Genomic DNA, 16958 nt, shown 5'->3' on the forward strand with positions numbered 1-16958 from the left:
AACGAAATTCCGATAGACACGTAGCTAGGTATATGTTGTACTATACTTTGTCTGGTGTTCTGTCGGGTGAGCGAGGGCACTTGCTTGTGTCGTGTGTTGTCTGTTGTCGAACCGTTCTTGACAAGGTGCAGAACCATCGAGAAGTGCTGAAACCAAAGATCGTCAGAAGAGACGAGCGAAGCTGGTCGACAAGTTGTGGCGACAAGCCAGTGGAGCTTGGATCCGTCCTCAAGAATGGGATGTGTTCCCGGAACAGAGTCTGGAACTGCATTCTCCCCATGGCCTTGGAGGTGAACCTGCAGGGACCTGGCGAACGAGCGCGCCTGACATCCGAGCCACGTGGAAGCAGCTCGTCTTTCCGGCGCATTGTCTGGCGGCGGGGGTGCTGTTATGCCTGCGAGTCCACAGCGAACGTCCATGCCTCTGAAAAAGGCAATCTGTGTCAAGGCCAGCCCGCGAGCCAGCCTGACGCGATCAACAACTCAACGGCGTCATCACGCCACGGCGCCTTTCTGGCGCGCACGTGCGGTGAGTCACCTCAGCAAGCGACCCGTCGAGTAAACAACCGGCGTCTTCCTGTCTGGCGGCTGACGCAATGCGCGGCGACGTCACTCGTCCTTGGGTGCAGCCACCTGCAGCGCAGCCTCTCCAGATTCGATGAGAAAGAAGGACGCCGCCCAGCGGCGACCTCATTGGAGGATTCTGACCTCGCGACCAGCGGCGCTTGTGGTTGGACGTTTGGGTTGGACCCGGGGCATATAAAAGAAGCCCTGCGGCGCGTCGAGAGCAGACCCCTTTGACAGCAGAACCATTTGAGAGTAGAGCTATGTGTTTGAGAGAAGAGCTCGGCTCTTCGCGTCTCTGTCGGCCCCAGTGCCGAATTGGTAACGCATCTGTATATATGCTGTACATAAACCTTGTTTAACTCACCGTCGTCTCGTCCGCTCGTCTATCAGCTCTGCGCAGAAGCAGTCGCGAGCTGAGAAACCTACGCTACCAAACGGCTGGTGACCTTCCCGGTGGAATTCGAAGCAGTGGCGCATTCGGGACCGTGTTGGCGTCACCGTCTTTCGAAAAAGTGGTTGCAGCGGTGAGATTTCGAGGCGCCCTTCGTAACGTCGTCGGAGGCGCGCGTCGTAACAGTGGTGGCAGCGGTGGGATGCGTCGCAACAACCTGTCGGTGGATTGTGGCCGGGATATATAGGGGACGCGGGTACGCGTCTATTTTTTGCGTGCAAAGACTTTGAGACGGGGCAGTGTGAGTAACGCAGCTCCATCTGGTCAGTGTGCAGTGCCTATAGTTTGTTGGTCAGAAATGGTGCGTTGTGCTGAGTAGTGAATTTTGTTTTGCCTTCATTATGACTGTTGTGTAGTATCGGACCTAGCCTGACGTGCATCATGTTGTTGAGGTTATCATGCACGACTACCGAGATTAGGTCCAGCAGCAGCGCGTTTCTAAACGCACCGTTGCTAATCGCCGAGGCCGCGTAGGGTATAGCCTCGACGTCCCGCCGTGGCACACTGTAGGCAGTGCAGCAGTACAGTTTTGCGTAGTTTACCGCCGCTCTGCCAAGTGCCACACATCCCGCAAACATTCACTGTTGACAGTGCATGAACTGTATGCGCTTTACGCCCGTTAGGGACACTATGCATTCACCCACGGTTATAGAACACTTGCGTCATGATATGCATCATGATAGGCAATAACAACTGGTGTGACTCAACATCGCTGTAAGTATTGCAATTCTCATGCATTTCAGTCACTCAGTATTGCAGTCTGATGACCTCACCCTCTTCAGTACTCCATTTTCCTCGAGCCGCACAATGTCGTCGGTTACCTCCTTAGGCAGCCGGAACGAGCGTTGGTGGAGGGAAGGAGGAAGAAAGTTTATGCGGAAAGACAAGGAGGTTAGCCAGTTCTTAGACCGGCTGGCTACCCTGTGCTGGTGAAAGGGGTGAAGGGAATGAAAGATGTTAAAAAGAAATGTTGCGAAGAGAGGGAGAAATTACAAAAAAATTGCGACAGAGGAAAGGCAACATCAAAGAGTATAAGACAGTAATGTCTGTCTCTGAGGCCAGTTGTCCGCAAAAAGCACAGCAAAGCTTTCAAAGCCTTCTGGGCTGAGGATGGGCTCGGCCAATGACCCAAAATCCTTTGTTCCGAAAAAGGCCGATCGTCTAGTCTATCCAGAGCTGCAGTGAGTTCTTGTCTTTGCACATTGAAATGGGTGCACTCACACAGAAGGTGCGCGGTGGTTTCTTCGCAACTGCAGTAAGTGCATGTAAGAAAGGTGGCCATCCCAATGAGATACGAGTTTGCGTTCGTGAAGGCCACTCCAAGCCACAGGCGGCATAGAAGAGTCTCCTCAGCTCGAGATATCCTTGGCGAAACTGCAGATCGGGATCCAAGTTATGCAGGCGCGCGTTTGTGAAGTCTGTTGAGTTCTACTGTACCAGTGTGAGGTCACGTGCAAGCGAACGAAGTCTTGTAGCTGCGTCGGTTCTTGAGAACGGGATGGCTGTGTATTGGGTACCATCGTGTGCAGATCTAGTGGCCTCATCTGCGCGGTCATTGCCATATATATCGCAATGACCTGGTATCCACTGATACACTATGCTGTGCTGTTTTTCGATCGCTTGGTGATGAAGAAGCCTTATTTCAGCTACTAACTGTTCATTAGGTCCATGGCGAAAGGGTGACATAAGACATTGAAGAGATCCCTTCGAGTCCGAGAAGATAGACCAAATTCCCGAAGGTTCCTTCACTATAAACTCCAGAGCTGCACGTATGGCTGCAAGTTCTGCAGCTGGCGACGACGTCAAATGCGATGTCATGAATTTAATTGTGATGTGCCTCGCGGGAATAACCACCGCTCCTGCAGAGCTTACTAAAGACACCGAGCCGTCCGTGTAAATGTGAAGGCGTCCGTTGTGCTTCTCTTGCAGGAAAAGTAATGTGGCCTGTTTCAGGGCTAGATGCGACAAATTTTTCTTATTTTGGATGCCAGGAATTGTAAGAAGGGCTTTGAGAGGGTGTAGGCACCATAATGGTATCGGCGGCTGTGCTGCATGCGTGAAGTGCAATGGAAGCACTGCGCAATGCTGAGCTACAGTTGCGCTGAACGCTGAGTGGGGCCTGGAAGTTCGAAGTGAGGCGAGGTGATGAGATGGAAGCCGAGCGAAATGTCTTATGTGGATTCTCAAAGCGTCTACGCGGATGTATGCGTTGACTGGATAATCACGCGCAATGATGACTGTCGCTGCTGTAGACGCGCATCTCGGGAGACCAAGGCATATTCTCAGGGCTTGGGCTTGGATCGACTGGAGGACACGCAAGTTTGTTCTTCGGATCCCGCAAAGCACGGGTAAGCTGTATCGCATATAACCGAGGAACAGAACAGTGTAGAGTTGGAGCATTGCTCGTACCGATGCACCCCACGTTTTTCCTGCAAGAAACCTCAGTACGTGGGTGATCATGGTGAGTTTAGTTTTCATGTGGGCGATATGAGGGCTCCAGGAGAGGTCGCGATCAACTATGACTCCGAGGAATCGGTGGGTCTTCACGTAGTTGATCGTGTGTTTGTTGATTTTTATAACATATGGGCTCATAACCTTATGCGTGAATGCTATAAGCGAGCATTTCTCTGATGACAGCTCTAGTCCCCCTTCTTCTAGGTACTTTGTCGCTATTGTAGCCGCTCTCTGAAGCCGGGCACGCAAATGAAGGCGTGTTACGCCTGACGCCCAGATGCAGATGTCATCTGCATATATTGATAGATGGACAGATTCTGGAAGTGCGTCAACCAGGCCGAGTAGCGCTAGATTGAAAAGTGTGGGGCTAAGAACACCACCTTGAGGCACACCTCGACGGTTGCAATGGTGCGTTGTTGTGCCATTTTCCGTCTGTACAAAGAAAGTTCTGCCTTTCAGATAGCTGTGGATCCATTGGTAAACCCGACCCCATAATCCAAAATTTTCCATGACATCCAGAACGGCTTCATGTGATACGTTATCGTATGCACTTTTCACATCCAAGAACAAAGCCGCAGATAAACGTTTCAGTCTTTTTTGATGCTGAACAGATGAGACCAGGTCTATAACGTTATCAATTGCGGACCGCCCACGCCGAAAGCCCAGCGTTGGTGGAACTTCGTGAAATCCTTATGGCCCAGCTGGCGATCCCGTCGGTGGGCTAAACTTGACGAGGGTCTAGTGGAACCTCAGTACATGTTAAAGTCTCACCAAAAATCACCTAATGAAGCGCTGGAATTACAATTAGTCCCAGAAGCAACGTGCCTTCCACGGTCACAAAAACTTCACCGATGTAGACTTCTTTTGGTAATGCACAGACGCTTGGGAGAACCCCAACTTGCGAATAACCTGCCCAGAATGACTGTAGGTTTGATTTGAGCAATAGACCAGCGGAAACGAAATGGCAGCATATCCACGGAGTGAATGATGGTTAGTGGGGCGAAGCATCCGTCCGTCCATTCATTCTTGCTTCCGTCCATCTATGCGTGCGTCTGTGTGGCCGCCCATGCGTCCATCCGCCCATCCGTGCGTGCGTATGTTCGTGCGTCCGTTCCTGCTTTCGTCCATGCATCCGCTCCTGCGTCCGTCCATGCGTCCATCCGTTCGTGCAGCTATCCGCGCGTCTGTCCATCCATCTGTCTGTGTGTCCGTTCGTTAATCTATTCAACACTCCAAGTACCACCATCTCGCATCTTTTTCATCATATATTCCTCATATAGAAGCACAGCCATCCAGCGGACATTCCAAGGACTGAACGAGAGGAGGCACACGCACTCTTTCTTACGGCTTGCGCTTCGTGTCTACTTCTCACCTTTAACCACTTCGAGTTCATGGTACATACTAGTTCACTGTATTCATGGCACTGCGGCCCAACGCTCGCTAAACCTTTCTAAAACCTAAGAGGTTACGCCCAGCGAGTATTACGTAGCAACACTTTCTTGTCTTCTGTGCGTTGTTGAACAATGAAAAATTCGCAGCGTGCGCGTTAACTAAAAGCCGAATTCTCCTGTCTCTCATTCCCCCTTAGCAGCCACTGGCATGTACATTGAGCACTATCTTTTATTGTTCAACAACGCACAGAAGAAATCTCTCACTGGCACCAACTTGGAGGTCAAAATGTTATACTTGTTACACACTACTACAACGGCTACGAGGGACGAACGGGTGTCGCTATGAAGAGCTTCGCCCCAAAAATTTTAGGGGCGAAGCTCCTTATGGCGTGGCTTGTGCGTCCCTCGTAGTACGTAACCACCAATGGCACATACCCGAAATAGGTATAACATTTGACCTCCAAGGTGGTGCCGGTGAGAGATTTCTTCTGTGCGTTGTTTAACAATGAAAAATAGTGCTCAATGTACATGCCAATGGATGCTAATGGGGAATGAGAGGAGCATTCGGCTTTTAGTCAACGCGCACGCTGCGATCCCCATTAGCAGCCATTGGCATGTACATTGAGCACTATCGGACAAGAAAGGGTTGCTACATTATACTCGCTGGGTGTAACCTTCTTAGTTTTAGAAAGGTTTAGCGAGCGTTGAGCCGCAGGGCCATGAATACAATGAACTAGTATATACCATGATTGAATTCGAGGTGGTTAAAGGGGGGAAGCAGATACGAAGTGCAAGCCGTAAGAAAGTGTGCGGGTGCCACCTCTCGCTTAGTCCTTGGAATGTCCACTGAATGATGGTGCTTCTATATGGGGAATATATGATAAAAAGATGCATGGATGGACGCATGAACGGGCACAGGGGCGGATGCATGAACGAACGCAGGGACGGGCGCACGAACAGACGCATGAACGGTCACACAGACGGACGCATGGACGGACGAATGCTTCGCCCCACTCTCCATCATTAACTCCGTGGATATGCTGCCTTTTTTTGATAATCCTGGATGCTGAGGAATTCGTGACACGACGGCTCCGGTGTCGACGAGCATATTGATCTGGACGGCATTGATAAGTACGGGAACGTGCAGTAACTGAATGCCGTTGACGGCTCCCTGTACGCTGAGGACGGTGCGCTCTTGTCACTGTCACAGTACGCTCTTCAAACTACTCGTCACAGTACGCTCTGGGCCTCACCCGGTGCAAACGCCGAATCGGTTGACGAATGGTATACTTCTTGCTGAAGTGTCCCTGCTTTCCGCAGTTTTTGCAAGTACGGCGTCACACAGTACAGTCCGGGAAAATCGCCCAAAGACGAGACGAGCCACACTGGAAGCGGACACTCGGCAGGGATGGTGATGAAGTATGGAACAATTAGCCTGCCCCTGTGGAGCCATGCATCATGCACGGGAGACGGTTTACGAGGGCCAACGTCGTGGCGTATGTGCACGCTTGCGTTGCCCAACTGCGTTGGTCTGCGTTGTCAGTCGCTACATGGTACGCGCGACGCGTTCCTCTTGCGTGGCGTGCTCCAACGCTTTCTGTACTCTGAACGCGTCTCCCATTTTGATGAAAGACTACCAAGTTGGGGTTTCGAAGTCGTTCAAGTATTTGATCTAATGGCATTGTCGAAGCTGCTGTGCCGAAACTGCACGCATTGGCGAAACGACGCAGCTCCCGCATGAACTGGACAGCAGTTTCATACTGTTCTTGCCCCATGCGTCTGAACTGTGCACAGACGCAGACAGCATTTTCAGGCGGCGCGAAGCACGCGTCGAGGATGGCTAGGGCCTGTTAACGCGCGTCGCCAGCCGCACCATCTCTGGTATAGGTTGTACTACAACGTAAAGCTGCGTCTGCTCATCAGCCGACTTGTAATATACGTCCATTCTTTTACAGCCCAAGCGCATTGGGCGACAGTGTCTTGTTCCTCCCCGGCGTTGCGTTTGGGTCGATGTACACTTGTAAAACGCGGCGCCATCTTATTCAAGGAATTGAAGGAACGCTGGGGCGCTGAAGAATAACAAGGGGGTTGAATGGCAGCGTTCATGTTGCTGGTGAGACAGAGCGATGGGAGATGAGCAGCAGCAGCAGTAGCGGCGGAGGTAGCGTTCGAAAAAGCCCGTTTACTTGCAGCCAGCTTGTTGAGTAGCCGAAATACTCAAATGCACGGGTAAAGTATGGGCACGGAGGTGAGTGCGGGTGAGCGGTATGCAGGGGAAGTAGTAGGCAGACAGGATGTTTCTTGAAGTACGTGTATTTCCAGAAGCCGTCGCCAGTAGATCGTGTGGCGGACGCGAGGCACGGATGGATGGATGGATGGAAAAACTTTATTTCGTCAGAAAGCAACTGAGGATGATTCCGTGTTAGATGGCCATCAACCCAAGGTTGGCGGCGACCTGTGTGGCCCACTCCACGACCCTTAACTGGACGACTGGGTCTGAGCTGGTCAACACGGCCTCCCAGTGCTCAAGAGAGGGATCACGCATAATATCCACCGGCGGCGGCACTATGCTACATTCCCAAAGTATGTGATCATATGTTGCCACAGCCTGACACCATTTGCATTGCGGCTTAATCTCCTCCGGGTACATTTTGTTCAACACGTAAGGGTTGGGAAAAGATCGCGTCTGCAGTTTTCTCCAGACGCATTCCTGCGCCTTAGTCAACCGCTTGTGTGGGGGCGGATAAAACCTCCGCTCTAGTTTATAATGATTCGTTATGTCATGAAAGGACACCAGCCCATCTCTCGCGGACCTCCCCGGAACTGGCGGCTCACCTACCCGGCTGACGAAACCTCGAGCATTCAGGTGAGCCGCCTCGTTCCCAGGGTTCCCAGAGTGTGCTGGTACCCAGACAATTTCTATTTCTCTCATTTCTCGTCCCGTGGCCCCATGCAGAAATCGTGCGGCGGTCGCCGATATTCTGCCCCTCGCCAGATTTCGGATGGCTGTCTTTGAATCACTGAAAATCAAATCTGACTGCGAATTAGTTATAGCTAGCGCTATTGCCGCTTCCTCTGCAGTTTCCGAGGAGCGGGTTTTGACCGATCCAGAAGCGATCAAGCGCCCCCGCCTGTCCACCACCACAATCACAAAAGCGTCTTTGTCCTTATATTCCGCAACATCTGTATAGACTGCCGCTTTGTACTCGCCGTACTCAACGTGTAAAGCTCTGGCTCTTGCCTGCCTGCGCTGCGTATGGTGAATCGGATGCATATTTTTGGGCAAAGGTTTTATGTACAGGGCCTTATGTAACTCTCGCCGCACCTGAATTTTAGTGTCCCCAGTGGGAGCCTCTGCTCCAATGCCAATCCTTTCCAATATAATCCTGCCCGCTTTGTTTGTCGAAAGCCTAGTGTGCTGCATCACCAGATGCGCCTCCCATAATTCATCCAGGGTGTTGTGTACCCCTAGTTTTAACAGCCTTTCTGTAGGCGCGTTGTTAGGCAACCCAAGCGCTGCTTTGTAAGCTTGCCGGATCATAGCCTCGACCTTACCTTTTTCTGCGGCATCCAACTTCATATAAGGTGTCGCGTAAGTAATCCTGCTGAGCACAAACGCCTGTACCAGCTTACAGAGTTCTTTTTCTTTAACCCCGCTCTTACGGTTAGCGATTCTTCTGATTAACCTGACAGTAGCATTGACCGTGGTCTTAAGTTTTTCAAGGGCCACCCTATTCTTCCTGTTAGTTTGCAGATTTAGGCCAAGAATTCTAATCGTTTGAGCTTCAGCTACCGGCCTACCCCCTACCTTTACCTCTAACGGCGGTGGCGGAATATAGTGTCTTGCATGTAGCCCTCTGGGTTTGTCCCGAACCACAAAGAGCTCGGACTTTGGCTGAGAGCATGAAAGTCCCGCCTCCCCTGCCAACTCTTCGACAATATTAACTGCCTGTTGCAGTGTTTCTTCCAGATGCGCGTCACTACCCCTGGTTACCCATAGAGTAATATCATCTGCATAAAATGTGTGTTTGAGTCCCGGTATCTCCTCCAGCCTCGGCGGTATTTTAATTAATGCGATGTTAAACAGGAACGGTGACAAAACTGAACCCTGCGGCGTCCCTTTGCCTCCCAACGCGAATGAGTCCGATTTGATATCTCCTATTGAAATTTCTGCGGTTCGGCCCTCCAAGAATGATCTGATGTAGCGAAATGTCCTGACTCCTGGGCCAATTTCCGATAGGTTATTCAATATTGCCTCATGCGAAACATTGTCGAAAGCTTTATTCAGGTCAAGCCCCAATACAGCTTTGGTGCCCGTGCCATGCCCGGGATTGACTACATCATGTTTTAACTGTATCATGACATCCTGTGTGGACAAATTGGCCCTGAAACCTATCATAGTTGGGGGAAAGATGGCCTTGTCCTCTGCATAATTCTGAAGCCTGTTAAGAACCACGTGCTCCATCAATTTGCCCACGCATGATGTCAGCGATATGGGGCGCAGGTTTTCCAAGCAGAGTTTCTTGCCTGGCTTCGGAATAAATATAATCCTAGCATGCTTCCATTGTGCTGGGATCTCCCCGGCCACCCAATACTCATTTATCAAGTCAGTGATCGCCCCGACCGATTTGAAATCTAGGTTTCTCAGCATTTTATTAGTAACTCCATCCGGACCTGCGGCAGACGTAGTACGCAGCTGCCCCATGGCAAACTCCACCTCCGCAATTGTGAACTCTTCATCTAGGTCTGAGTTTTCCACCCCCGAGTAGTGTGGTAAGCAACCGTCTACTCCATCAGTTATGTACCGATTCCGGAGTTCCTGTATAAACTCTCCAATTGTGCCTTCATATTGATGCATTAACTGAGTCATTTGCCCCCGTTGCGCCGATTTTGTTGCTGCCGGATCCAAAAGATGCCTTAACAGCTGCCATGTCTTTTTGCATCCAAACTGTCCATTCATGCGATCACAAATCTGGCCCCACTGCTTGGCTTGCAACTCAATTGTATAATTTTCGATTTTACGTTCTAACTTGGCAGTCCTTCTGCGAAGGACGCCATTATGTTTTTGCTTCTTCCACCTTCTCAAGAGACTCGCGTGCGCTTCCCACATGTGTAATAGTCTCGAGTCAGCGGTAAACTCCTCCTGCTCGACTGGCACTTCTACCGTGGTATTACTTACATCCTCCTTGAGCGCCTGTACCCATGCATCCAGGTCATTGATTTTCCCGTTTACAGTGTCTGCTCTGTTTTTCCTAAATCTGTCCCAATCTGTAATTCTATGCCCCCTCACTTTGTCTTTATGCTTCGCAGCGCTAAACGTCGTGGAAAGGATATAGTGATCACTTCCTAGCGCTTGTCCCGTGTTAATCCACCTTGCATTACTGATGCCTCTAAAAAACGTAAGGTCTGGGGAGGTATCCATGCTTACGCTGTTGCCTATCCTCGTATGATCTTGTGGATTGTTTAACAGCGTCCATCGCAGATCCCGGGCAACTTGCCAAAGCCGATTGCCCTTTGGGCTGGCTCGAATATAACCCCACTCCGGGTGAGGCGCATTGAAATCTCCTACCACTATAAGCGGAGCGCGAGCTGCTAACCGTTGAGTTTGAATCAGGAGTTGTGGCAAGCCCAATCCTTTATCTTTTGGAGAACTATACACATTAAGTAAAAACAGACTCTTCTCATACTTTCGTTTAGGCAAAATCTCAAGCAAGACATAGTCTTCCCTGCTGCTATCTACGGAATGCTGAATGGCAGTGATGTTGCGATGGACTAGCACGGCTGTGAAGACGCGTGATACGCCCCTTGAATCAGTTCCTGGCGCTGTAAATGCCTTAAATCCAGGTAATTTTACGGAACCACTAGCCTCCTGTAAGGCTATTATGTCTGGTTTACTGTCCAGATTTTGTACGTGCAACTGCAGGTTACCCCGCTTTTGACGAAAGCCCCTGCAGTTCCACTGCCAAACCTCAATTTGCTGGCGAGGCGCCATGATGAGGCACCAGGTTGACTAATGGCACTTGGCCACCCACGGGAGGCAGTCTTGCCTCCAATAGAGTATGAAGCTGCTGAAACATGCCCATGACCTGGGTTTGGGAATCCTTAAATTCAGTGGAGAGCATGCCGAGACGCTCCTCTATTGTGTCTAATCTGGCTTCGATCTTTTCGACTCGAGCCTCCAACCTATCTTGTCTTTTCCCTTGTTTGCCTACTTTATCCGCAAGTGTTGTTACATCCGACTTAAGACTAATGACCTTAAAAACAGGCTGTGGCATGTCTACTGGTGACGTTTCGGCTAATCGTTTTGCGTTAGCTACCTCATCCCCCGGCAGTGGTCTCTTCACTGTCCCCCGATTCTCCACTTCCATAGCTGCACTCTCCTGTACGCGAGCAGACGCCTCTTGCGTCGCTTTCTGTAGGCCTTGCACTGCTGGTGCCTGTGTCCCCTGCCGTTGGTCGTTTCTAAGTGCGCGTTCCATCTCTGCAATTCTGTTTTCCATTCTTTTAATCAAGTCTCCCTGTCGCTGAACCAGCGCTGCTAACTCCCTCTCTCGAGCGGTTTCGTTCTGGGAGGCCGTGCTTGACAAGCTCACCTTTTTGTTGGTGTCGCGTGCGCAGCTGTTGGTACTGGATGCTCGTCCACCATCTTGGCCGCCCCCGCGCCCTGGCAATGGCGGGAAGGAACTCGACCGGTCCCTGCTTTTGCTTCTGCCTTCTTTACCCCTCGGTGACCGCTCCGTGGCCCTCGAGGAACGCTTATCGTTGCCAGCTTCGCTCTCTCTTTCGATGCTCTGCTGCCGGCCTGTCGGTGGCTTGCGAGCCAGGCGAAACTTGCAGTTCCGGCTCCCTGTGTGATGCGCACCATGGCACACGATGCAGTCCGGCGTGCACGTAGGTGGCTCTCCTTCTGGCGGGGCAGGATGGTCCTTCCCGCAACGGTGACATAGATTGCTCTTCGGACGGTAGCAAACGTCCGCTCGATGTCCAACTCGTCTGCAGTTGAAGCAGGTCTCGACCAAATTTCTGTACGGGATCACAGCGTACAGACAGTTCCAGTAAGTAATCTGCCGGGGTATGCGTTTTCCCCCGAACGTAATCTGAATCGCCTTTGACTTTCCCAGAGGTCTCGCGTCCAGAATGTCTATGCCTTCATTCTTCTTCAGGAATCCCGCCCGAACTTCTTCCACTGGGCATCCATCATAAGCATTATAAATCACTCCCCGCACGGAGTTCTCCAACGGCGCCACGAACGCCGAAACCGGCAGGTCACGATCACCCAGCTTGAGCGTCTTCACAGTCGCATATGCCCCACTGCGATTTATGCACGGTGTGCTCACCGTCAACGTGTTGTTTGTGCCATTAACCCGCACAATGTCTTCTTCCGCGGCAATCGCACTCGTTAGACGCGCTGCTGCTCTCAGTGCACATCCGAGTTCTCTCGCTGTCACAACACTCAAGTCCCAGTTCTGGGGCCTGTACACAATCTTGAAATCCGTGGCTGGCAACTTGAGAAACGGTCCGCGTTTCTTCCATACCGGCGCTTTCCCCCGCTTGACTTGCTGCGCTCCGTGCGTCTTGCGCCCGTCGCTGCCGGCCTGCGTCTCGCAAGGCTTACTCTTGGCGTTGTCGCCATGCTGAGTCTTCTTAAATCGGTCCTGTGCCTTCAGCACTGGAGCCCACTCTCCCGCTTCAAAATCTTCGGGTGTTATAGTCTCCCCTTCGACGTAGTACTCCATCTTCAGCCCAACAAGACCCGCGGTCACCGGGCGCAAGTCAGACGCCGGGCGACGCGGCCCAGGCCAGGCTTGGCCTAGGAGATAGGCCTAGCCCTGCCACCGCGGGGTTGATAGGAAAATCTCAAAAACTCCAAAAACGGGGACAAACTTGCCTAAACGAGTGGTGTCCGTAGGTACAGGGCAACCTCCTGCAGACGAGCCCACTGACAGCAAGTCCAGAACAAAGCGCGTCCGCCGATAGTCGGTCACCGGGCCGGAGCTCATGCGAAACACGTCCGCACAGCGTCTCACTCCAGCCGCCTCCCCGCGAGGCACGGAGAACAAAGGGCCCGGAGCCAGAAGCGCTGGTCGAGAAGGAGGAGAAGTGCGTTTGCGAAAAAGTGGTCCATGATTTTGAGTATTGGTACCCTGCTATATTGGAGAGCTGAAAGCCATCACGAGGGCCTCACACTTGATGAGGCCGTATCGACAAAAATTAAGCACTATCAACTAGTTGCGGATTGCCATTTGAGTAACTGTGACCGATTCTGAAGTGACACAGCCGAGACTTGGGCAAAAACTCGCCGATCTCTTTATACACAAGAGCGCCTCAATATATTCAGCAGGCCAGTGTAGGGCCCCTAACACAGGTACTGAAAACAGAACTGAAACCACTATAGAACCGTCGGCACAGCCAAGTTTTTAGGTATGTACCAAGCAAGTGTGCTTGCAGTAGTTACCCAATGAGTGTTTTGAAAAGGCTCTGAAAGGCCGCTCTTCTAGCTTTCGCTTTGACTGTGCACCGCCTACGGCGGAGGCCTGGTGTTTTTTTTTGTACCGCATCGATAATCTTCATCGATATTGAATTCCTTTGCTTGCACCATCACCGCGCGCCCGGCACTTTCAGGTCACGAACGACATGCGCGTAATCAACGTGACATATATTTCTGGGTAGGAACGTGACCAGCGCTGAGTTGTCAATAAAGGAACTGCAAGCAAGCCAGATGATGATTGTTGCTGGGACCAAAAAAGACTCTTTTTACTCTATCTTTCTTTTTTGAGTGTACTGGAAATAATGGGTAATGCGAATATAGCTTGAAACGAGAGAACATACTCGTTGTTGCTTGCTTCATATAATAAATTATTGGACAGTCATCTTAGTGGGTATGAGCCATGATAGAGGCATCATTATCATCATTACTCTCCTCTGCAAGAACTTGACGTACCGACAGAGCTTTCGCTTCAAGTGCACAATTTTTTCGAGTGTGCAGAGTGTCGCGACGTGTGATCGTGGGACACCTCGTCCAGCGATAGCAGAAGCGCTAAACCTCGTCTGCCGCCCATCCTCAAATTTACCGTCGAGCCATCACGGGCACTGAGCACGGTCATTCCCGACTTCATCACCATGGCTGCTCCTATCAGACCCCTGCCGGACGGAGGCACGGGCCGACCATCGTCGGTGTGCCTTACTGCTGCTGCCACTACCGCTGCTTCACGTGGTGAGGTGCTGCCGGAGTCTTCTCTCAGCATGTCCTTTCCCCACCTGGCCACTCCGCCTCCGCAGAGCCAGGTCCACACGCGCGTGGCCGAGAGTTGGTGCTACACTCAGGTGAAAGTGATAAGGTTTTCCTTCACGTGGACCATCAGCAATTTCAGCTTCCGCCACGAAGATGTGGGGGAAGCGCTACTAAGCTCGGCATTTTCCGCGGAGGCCAATGACAAGCTGAAATGGTGCCTAAAGTTGTATCCTGAGGGGCAGTACGAGGACAGCAAGGATTACCTATCCTTATTCCTGCTGCTAGTGTCCTGCAACAAGAGCGAGGTTCATGCCAAGTTCAAGTTTTCCATCATCAACGCCAAGAAAGAAGAGACCAAGCTTATGGAGAGTCAAAGGGCGTATCGCTTTGTTCAAGGCAAGAGCTGGGGCTTTACAAAGTTCCTTCCAAGAGACTTCTTGCTCGACGAAGCCAATGGACTCCTTCCCGATGACAAGCTTACTCTCTACTGTGAGGTGAGCGTTGTTGTGGACACAGTGAACATCTCCGGCCAGAATAACGTAAACCAGTTCAAGGTCCCCAAATGCCAGTTGTCTGGTGACTTTGGGTGCCTTTTTGAAAGCCAAAAGTTCAGTGACGTCATCCTGAGCGTGAACAGCCATGAATTATATGCGCACAAGGCCATTCTTGCAGCCCGGTCACCAGTATTCAAGGCCATGTTTGAGCACGAGATGAAAGAGAAGAAGCAGAACCGCGTGGAGATATCAGACATGGACCACGAGGTGCTGCGAGAAATGCTGCGGTTCATCTACACTGACCAAACCCCCCACCTCGACAAGATGTCCAAGGACCTCTTGGCTGCAGCCGATAAGTATGCTCTGGAACGGTTGAAAGTCATGTGTGAGGAGGCGTTATGCTCAAAGCTATCGGTTGAAACGGTCACGGAGGTGCTCATTCTGGCAGACATGCACTGCGCAGACCAGCTGAAGGCGCATGTGATTGATTTCATCAACATGCATATCACGGATGTGATAGAGACGCTGGGCTGGAAGACCATGATCCGCCAGCAGCCGCACCTTATGGCAGAAACAATCCGAGCACTGGCTACCCAGAGCCTCCACCGTATGTAAAGAGGTGTTCATGGTAACCATGTAGTCAGGCGGTATAGCCGACCAACGAGAGATGACACTCGAACCGCATCAAAATAAAGCTTTCATGGCAATGCCGTCATCGTTCTCTCCTTTGGAGTCATATCCCAATACCCATTATTTCCAGTACACCTTTAAGACAGATACGCCTCGCTGTTGCTCAAGCTTTACACAACTGCGATTCTTGGTACTAACCAAATAGAGTACGTTGCATCGGGGGTAATAACACCCTTAAAAACATGGCGAGGCTCCTTGCGTGTTCGAACAACATATAAATATATAGTTGATCTCCCTTTCATAGGAATTGGTACAACACGAAAGTGAAGCGTGTTCATACAGAAGTACTCTAAATGTATGTTGTGCTACGAAAATAGCATGCACAGAGTGGATGCACCAATGTTGACGCTTGGTGACACATTTATGTCCCTGCGACTCACGCCCATGATCAGGAGGAAGGGAAGAAATGAAAGGCAGGGAGGTCAACCAGACGCACGTCCGGTTTGCTACCCTGCACTGGGGGAAAGAATGAGTGGATTAAAGGAGAAGAGAGAGAGAAGTGAAGGGCAATGTGTGTGTAGATGTGACCTTGTCCATTGCACGCTCATAAGCTGCCGCGTAGTCCGGTCTTCTTTAGAAAACTTAGCAATGCCCGCGTCGCTTTGCTGGGCTGCGACGCATTGAGCCATGAACCAAGGATCTTCTCTTCGGAAAACGGTCTACTGTCTAGTGTCTCTAACGTTTCGCGCAGCAGGTTGCCTTCGTTCGCAAAACGTTCACATTAACACAGTAGATGTTCTATTGTCTCATCAGTGTCGCACGATTCACATCGGGAGCTATCCGCCATTCCTATGCGAAAGGACTACGCCTTCGTCAAAGCTACTCCTAACCACAGACGGCACAGTAAAGTTGCATCTTGGCGGGAGAGGTCCGATAGAACTTGAAGCTTTCTCGTTGGGTCCAATTTGTGTAGGCGGCGGTTCCCGACACTGGGGTCCATCAGCCAAGTTTCCGACATTGTGTTAGCGAACGAGTGAAGGCCCCTTGCAGCTTCGGTTCTTGACAATGGAATCGGGGTTGTCTGGGCGTCCACGTGGGCGGATCGGGCAGCATTATCAGCAAGGTCGTTACCGACAATACCACAATGTCCCGGTAACCACTGGAACACCACGTCGTGTCCTTTCGATAAAACTTCGTGCAGCACTTCTCTTATTCATTCACTAGTTGTTTATGCACCCTTTGTCGTAAAGCTGATTGCAAGCTTTAAAGGGATGCTTTGGAGTCGCTGAACACAGCCCATTTTTGAGGCCGGGCTTCCGCGATATAAAGTGTAGCAGCACGTAAGGTGGCAAGCTCCACTGCTCTGTATGTTGTCCTATGCGATAGTTTGAACTTTATAATGACCTGGTACGTCGGGATGACAACAGCACCTGTGAAGCTGTCAGCCGAGACCGATCCATTGGTGTAAATGTGGGTTTTCTGGCCGTATTTTTCGTTGAGTAGTGACAATGTGATCTGTTGTAGGACTACTGTTGAATGACGGCTCTTGTTCGTTATTCCCGGAATAGTGAGGCACACCTGTGGTTGTTGTAGGCACCACGGAGGTGACGCTGGTCTTGTTGCTGGAGTGAAGCCAAAAGGAAGGCATTCTCTATGGGCAGAAATAATCTTTGAAAACATCGCTTGTGGTCTTTGAAGTGGCAACACTGCAACATTGTGACCAGGAACTCGGCAGAGGTG

The 16958-nt window shown here is 51.1% G+C and overlaps 1 protein-coding gene and 1 pseudogene across 4 annotated transcripts in view; one reads left to right on the forward strand and one right to left on the reverse strand.

Annotated features, from left to right (window-relative positions):
• The window catches only part of LOC119173844 (hepatocyte growth factor receptor), a 98739-nt gene that overhangs the window by 24694 nt on the left and 57087 nt on the right, over nt 1-16958 (reverse strand). The gene's annotated exons all lie outside the window — the stretch shown is intronic.
• On the forward strand, nt 13410-15325 carry LOC142817802 (speckle-type POZ protein pseudogene; annotated as a pseudogene).

This window comes from Rhipicephalus microplus, chromosome 5, assembly GCF_043290135.1.
Source record: "Rhipicephalus microplus isolate Deutch F79 chromosome 5, USDA_Rmic, whole genome shotgun sequence".
Lineage (NCBI taxonomy): Eukaryota > Metazoa > Arthropoda > Arachnida > Ixodida > Ixodidae > Rhipicephalus > Rhipicephalus microplus.